This window comes from Quercus suber, unplaced genomic scaffold, assembly GCF_002906115.3.
Source record: "Quercus suber isolate HL8 unplaced genomic scaffold, Cork oak 2.0 scaffold_102, whole genome shotgun sequence".
NCBI classification, from domain to species: Eukaryota; Viridiplantae; Streptophyta; class Magnoliopsida; order Fagales; family Fagaceae; genus Quercus; species Quercus suber.
The window spans coordinates 1,122,239-1,129,850 of NW_027069567.1; the positions used below are offsets into that span (position 1 = coordinate 1,122,239).

General features: G+C 32.3%; 1 long non-coding RNA gene across 1 annotated transcript; it reads left to right on the top strand.

The window, feature by feature from the left end:
• Positions 1-3,352: 3,352 nt before the first annotated feature.
• LOC136068181 (uncharacterized) lies at positions 3,353-4,819 on the top strand. The gene is made up of 2 exons (XR_010629591.1): positions 3,353-3,497; positions 4,621-4,819. It is a non-coding gene; the product is annotated as an uncharacterized LOC136068181 (long non-coding RNA).
• Positions 4,820-7,612: the final 2,793 nt, after the last annotated feature.

Sequence of the window (7,612 nt, forward strand, 5' to 3'; positions counted from 1 at the left end):
GTGTATACTTTCATTTACACTGGAAGGTGGTACAAGGAAAAATACAAGATTGACTCCTAAGCAAAATGGTCATATGATTTGACCTGCGTTATATTGGCTCCTGAATTCTCTGCACTTTTTAGAGATTTTCCATCACTTTGGACTGTTGGTAAACCAAGTTTGATAGTATATACCTTGTGTTCATCCCATATTATGCATGCTGCAGTTTTTTTTTTTTTTTTTTTGCTTGAATATTATGCTGCGGTTGAATCAAGAATTTTGGACTGTTGGTAAACCAAGTTTGATAGTATATACCTTGTGTTCATCCCATATTATGCATGCTGCAGTTTTTTTTTTTTTTTTTTTGCTTGAATATTATGCTGCGGTTGAATCAAGAATTTTGACTAATATGTTGCATATATCTAGAGAGCACTGTCATGCGGTTTATTGCTATTTTTTTTTTTTTTTGTACTTATTATTATTTGGCCATTGCTTTTAATTCTTGGTTCTAACATATACATTGTTTTTGCACAAAAGCAGGGAAAACTGTGATTGTCTGATTGTTGGAAATCTAAAAATGAATTTGAAATAGAGAAACTGCAAGTGGAGACATATCCATGTAAAAATTATACACAGAGGACTTTTTTGGTTGTAGAACTGACCCAATATTGTATATGTACATCTTCCAAATTTAAGCAGAAAAATAAAATTGCAATAATTCCTCTGCTGACCTGGAAGTATTAATCAACAAAGAGTTCTTAATTACAAGCATGTGAGAGTTGAACTATGGCAATACGATATGAAGGCTCATTAACAAATTTTTCTTTAGAGAGAAGTCAATTAAGAACTCTCGCATATTTAAAAAAGTTTGGAAATTCAAAATGATTGTTTCTCAATGTTTTTTACATTTTCCCTGTGGGACTAGGGAGTCCTACAATTTAATTAACATAACAAAATAATCTATTTGAGGTGAAAAAATAAAAAACGAAATGTTTTGACGAATTAAAACACAAAGAAATTGCTAAGAGAGAGAGAAAGAGGGGAGATCAAGATGAAGAAATTTCTTTATTAATGCAATGAAATGCATGAATTACAAATGGTACCAAAAATGAAAAAGACATAAAGGAAAGAACTTATCCAAAACTACTATATATTGTAGTATTATTGAAGTAATCACCATCAGCCTGGTGATATACCATGGACAACAACAACTTGTGCCTAGCCATGGAGGCAAAAATCTTTGCGCACAAATAGCCTCCAATATAGTTTTAGAGGGGGACCCACCATCCTGATCACATGGTCAATGAACGAAACATTATACACCATCTTTTCTGTATTCTGCTTTTGAACATTCAAGAAATTGGTTGCATATGTTGGGTTTATATAGGCTTCAGCAAAGGTGAGAATATTTATGAGTCAAGCTTTCAAATATCACAATTCATATTATCACAACCAACATATAATGATAGTTTCCATACTGAGGAAACGTAGGGAGTACACAAGCTTTAGCATTCACATTATCTAGATAGAATTCTAAAATGATTAGTAGCGTATGAACATGATTTTTCACATTTTTGTATTAAATATTTTTTCATTAAATAGTAAATATAATAATTCTAAAAGTTATATTCTTAGTTGGCTTTTTTATCGTAGATTTTTGTTTTTTCCACAAATGTGTCCAAGTTCCTCTGTATTTATAGTTGTCATTGAATTTTCATGTTAAAACTCTTGCCATCCCTAGCAAACCCATTGAACAAGTAACGAAAAACTTTTGATTTCATGCAAATAATAATAATAGGAAACTACTAGAATTTAGGATAGAGATAATTATTATTAAAAAAATATATATGAGATAGAAATGCAACTGTAGGATATGCACCTTCTGACCACCAAAGAGCTCTCTTTTTTATGACTACCACTAAAGAAAATTAGTCACAAATTTGCCTAAATTCCATGAGAACTTGAGAAAGTCAAGGTACATAATAAAATTTCACAACATTTTTACAATATTTTCGTTTCGAGTTATGGTTGATTATGGTATAATTTATTTTATTTTTGTCCAATAATTATTTAACATGTCACTTGTTGTAAAAATGATGTAAGCTTTTGTTGTGGCCATAAGCAAGCGAATTATAAATATTATTAAATTAATTTTTTGAACCATCAAATTCATTAAACATTAAGCATAATAATCTAATGACTTCATATAGTTTTCACAGAATTAAAGTACACTTTTAGCCTTTATTTTAGTTTGAGTTTATTTTTATTTTGCCTCTTTACGTTTCAAATTTTTTATTTTGACCAGTTATCTTTGATTCCATTTCTTATTTACCTTTCATTGTTCTTTTTTTTTTTTTTTTTAAGAATCTTTTGACATACCTAATGCCTTTAGGCAAAAAATTAATGATGAGTAAAGAAAAAAAAAAAAAACTTCTTTATTGAAATTTAGTTTTTTACAAGGGGATGACAGTGTCCATGGGTGCAAAATGGAGAGTGGGGGATGGTTTGTCCGTAAGTGTATTCAAAGACAATTAAATACCTGATGCCTCGGGTGGGAGAGTGACTGCTTCGGTAACAGGAGTGGATGCAAACATGAAGGTAGGTGGCTGTCATGATTGATGCTAGTTTGGGATGTTGGAAAAATCATTTAATTGATTCATGCTCGCTGCCGTTTGATGCTACAAGGATTAAGGCAATTCCTCTGTCTGACTTACCACAATCTGATCTAATGTACTAGGCTCTAGAAAGGAGTGGAATTTACTCGGTAAAATCTGGGTACCGTGCTTTATGTGATGAAGCAAGGAGTAGGGGAAGCATCAAGTTCAAATTTGGGGCTGGTTATCTGGGTTTTGGACGAATATATGGAAGCTGGGGGTGCCGGGGAAAGTTAAACATTTTCTTTGGAGAGCTTGTACAAATAGCTTGCCAACGAAAATTAATCTGGTGAAGCGGAGAATTCTAAGTGATCCGATCTGTCACCTGTGTGGCCGAGCTAATGAAGATGTTGGAAAAATGAAAAAAGTCAAAAAACATTGCCACTCAGCAGTATTAAAGATGAAGTAGGTAACTTTCTGCAAATATTTCGCTCCTGCCGTGAACCACCTGTTAGTAACAAAGTGATGAGGAGACGCAAATGGACACCTCCAAACCCAGGTGATTACAAAGTCAACTTTGATGTCGCCATGTTTAACGAAAGTGATGAAGCAGGTGTGGGCATTGTGGTACCGGGTACGTGACTTAAGAGGATCAGTTGTGGCGACAATGGCAGAAAAAATCATCAAACTGCATTTTGTGGAGTGTCTGGAGTCGTTTCTTTGGCCATAGTTATTTAACTAATTTTCTTGACTCAGATTTTAAGCTTGAATATTAATCATGATGATCTCAGTTTTCATTCATAATTATGCAGAAAATCATCAGTGAATGTAATTGATGCAAAAACAATGTCACCGGATCCTGTTGCAGTTGTTGAGATGCCCCGCAGAGTTCCATTTGGGTTTCATGCCTTCTTTGTAACAGAGGTCAGTGTTACATCGATTGCATTTGGATTCATTTTCTTTCTTACATTCTGTCCTGCTAAATGTGAAATAACTTCATAATGGAACTTCTAGAGATTTGAAAAATCAAACTCTAGGACAAACAGGATTGGCACGGAATAAACTGAATAAGCCCAAGAAAAGTAAGATAATAACAGAGGAAGCAATGGAAATTGATAATTATGTGATGCTCAATAGTGATCACTTTCACTGTGGAAAGATTGAAAGAGACATGGATTAGCTGTTATGGATAGCAGAAATAGAGAGGTGCATCTGGGATGTTATGTGCTCAACTGCATACTATTCAAATTTAGGAGTGGAAGCTTATTTTAGTTGACAGTACCAAATGCTAGGCAATTATATCCATTAAATGAGTTTGTGAATGTGTAGATGGATGATAATGACATCTGATGCATTTGTGAGTAGCTGAAGATAGCAGCAAACTGTAAAACGTAAGATGAGAATCATTTGAGATGGGTTGTACATAGAAGATGACTGTGCTGGATAGGGATATAATTTCATTTATATTGGAAGGTGCTACAAGAAAAAAAATACAAGATTGACTCATAAACGAAACGGCCCTGGTACCTCATGATTTGTCCTGCATTACATGGGCTCTGGAATTCTCTGCATGTATGGAGCCAACTGTCAAATTCACCTTTTTAGAGGTTTTCCACCATTTTGGACTGTCTGGAGCTGTTTGCTTATCCATGACATGCCACTGCATATACATGGGTGAGGCGTGTTCAACTGTAGGGTTTGCGTACCATAGGATTACAGGATTTTAAGTGAAGATATGGCCGTAATTAAATTAGATTGTTGAAAATTGATATGTTTCCCAACCCTGAATAGTTGGGAGACAGGGCTTTGTCAACTTATGTTTGGCTTTTTTAATCGAATGAATTCAAAGGGGTTAAAATGAGTGAACTTTGTGTTCATCCCATGTTATTCTGCAGTTGAATCAACAGCTTTGACTAATATCTTGCATAAATCTAGAGAGCATCGCCATGCGTTTCATTGATTCCTTATTTTTGTGTACTTCTTATGATTATTTTGTTATTGCTCTTTACCATGATGGTTCTAACATACATTCATTGTTTTTGCACAGGAGCAACTTCAAGAGCAAGGGAAACTGTGATTGCTTGAATGTTGGAAATCTCAAAATAAATTTGAGATGGAGAAACTGCAAGTGGAGACATTTACATGTAAATTATGTACACTAGACCTCTTTGGCAGTACTTTCCCAATATTGTATATGGAGATCTTCCAAATTTAAGCAGTAAATATACTTGTAATAATTCCTTTTCCGACTGGGAAGTATTACTTTACAAGGAGGGAAATTAAACCAGAAAGAAGTATTCATCTCAACAAAATAGACTTGAATCCGAAGCAAATTTAGGGATGTAAAACAGTTAAATAGGATTATTGCTAGGCTGAAATCATACGCCAGCAACCACCATTCACGTTCAGTGAAGTAATTATATGATTTGTACATTTTTGTCATTCAAAGCGCCTCTAAAAGATGACTCAAAGAGAAAAAAAAAAAATATTAGCCAAATAAAGTCTGATAAAAATGGTGTATTTTGACTCATCCTCTGTGCAATGAGATCATGGTCTCAGCCTTTATGCTATAAGATCAACTGGCACAAGCTTTGGCAATTTGGAAACTTAGGATTGTTTGTCAAGCGATTCTACATTTGTGCTATGGGATTTGGGATTTGGGAGTCTGTCCTACAGTTTAATTAACATGGCAAAATTAACAATACTCTGTTAGAGGTGAAAAAACGAAGAAAACCAAGAAACCAGATAAACTGGGAAGAGAGAGAGAGATCAAAGTGAAGAAATCTTTTTATTAGTGCAATTAAATGTGGGAACTACAATTGGTACCAAAACTTAAAAAGAAGGAAAACATGTGTGAAACACAAAATAAACAAAAAAAGTTTTTAAAAATAAAACCTTAGCTAAATGAAGCATTATTTTGTAAATCACCATTAGTCTGGGGATATACCAAGGACAACAACACTTTGCAGCCACTAGCCATGGAGGCAAAAATCCTTGCGCACAAACACAATCCAGAATAGTCTTAGAGGACCTCCTACCATTCTAATCACATGGTCAATGAATGAAACATTGAATACCATCTTATTTTCTTTCTTTCTAGCTTTTTTCTTTTTTTTTTCTCTCTTTTTCTTTTGCTTTCGAACATGCAAGAAATTGGTTTTATAAGTCGGGTTTATATAGGGTTTAGCTGAAGTGGGAATATTTATGACTCAAAGTTTCAAATATCACAAATTCATAATATCACAACTAATATGTTATGGTGTTTCCATACTAAGCAAACGTATGGAATACACAAACTTTAGTATTCACATTGCCTTTCTATATATTACAAGTACAGCACTGTCTAGATAGAATGTTAAAAATGGCAGGGTAAAATCATGATTTACACTCTAAAAGTCATATTCACGTTTGCCTCCTTTGTCCTAGAAATTTGTTCTCAAATCTGAAACCTGTCCAGGTTCCTTTGTATCGTACTTGTCATTGAATTTTCATGTTAAACTCTTGCCATTTCAAGCAAACCATGTGAGCAAGTAACAAAAACATTAAACCTCATGAACATAATACTAATAAGAATCTACTAGATTTTAGGATAGAGATAATTATAAAATAAAAATTTTGGATAGAGATGTAAAGTTTTGTTGTAGAATATGAACATAACAATTAAGTTCATAGTTTTTACAAGATTAAAATACACCTTTAGTCCTTAGACTTTGGTTAGGGATTATTTTTATTTTGCCTCTTTACTTTTCAAAATTTTCATTTTGACCGTTAATGTATGATTCTCTTGTTTTTTTATTGGCCTTTCATTCTTTATATATATATATATATATATATATATATAAATAAAAAATAAAATCTTTTGGCAAACCTAATACAGTTCCTTTTTAAAGAAATAAAATATTAGTTCATTGAAATATATGTTATTGCATCTTCCTCCTACCAGATTAATACGAGGGGATGAAAATACTTGTTCTGTAGTCCTATCAGATTTAATATTATGAATAGCTAACTTTAGTGTAACTACCTATTAAAAAGGGTAACCAATAAGATGAATGAAATTTCCTTTAAAAATGTCTCAAAATAGAGTTCACATGATATTAATAATTTTCTATTTATTTCTAAAATTATTTATAAAATATAAAATAGTTCATATATATAGTTATATACTTAATATTAATCATTTTGAATTTTGAATTTATTTTTCCCTTTATTAAAAAAAAAATGTACAAATGAAAGTCCCAAACAATAAAATAAAAAAAATTAGAGACACAATTTTTTTCACAATTTTTTTTTAAAATATTTATTGTTAAATTGATCGTTTTCACATAAATTCACCATTAATATTATAATGTAAATGATACAACATTTTTAATTTTTTTTTTAAATCATAATTGCTATGTGACATGTTATATATGATTGAAGTAACATCATTTTTAATGGTTTTACCATTGACATTACTTTTATTATGTACTAATCACACAAGATAATGTCAACAGTTCGACAAAAGTTATACAAAAATTTGATTAAAAAAACTACAAAATTCACTACACAATCTTTATAAACCCATGTGACAATGAATATGATGCTAGATTTCAAAAACAACTATATATATATATATATATATATAAACTAAAGTTTAGCATTTATTGTTTCTACTTTCTTGTTGAGCCATATTAGCATAGCATTTTGATCCACTTCAATCCATTCAGGTCAGTTCGGTCCAATTCAATCTACTTCGGTCCATTTTGGTTCACTTTTGTCCAATTCGGTCTATTTTGGTACACTTCTATCTTGTTCGGTCTACTTTAGTCCAATTTGGTCTACTTCAGTCCATTTCCGTCGACTTTAGTCCATTCGGTCTACTTCACTCCATTTCTATATGGTTTGGTCCAAATCTGTCCATTTTAGTCTAGTTTAGTCCAGTTAGGTCCATTCCGCTTACTTCAGTCCAATTCTCTTTATCTTGGTCTAGTTCAGTCCATTTAGTATATTTCGGTCCATTAAGTCCTCTTCATTCCATTTGGTCCACCTGAAAAACA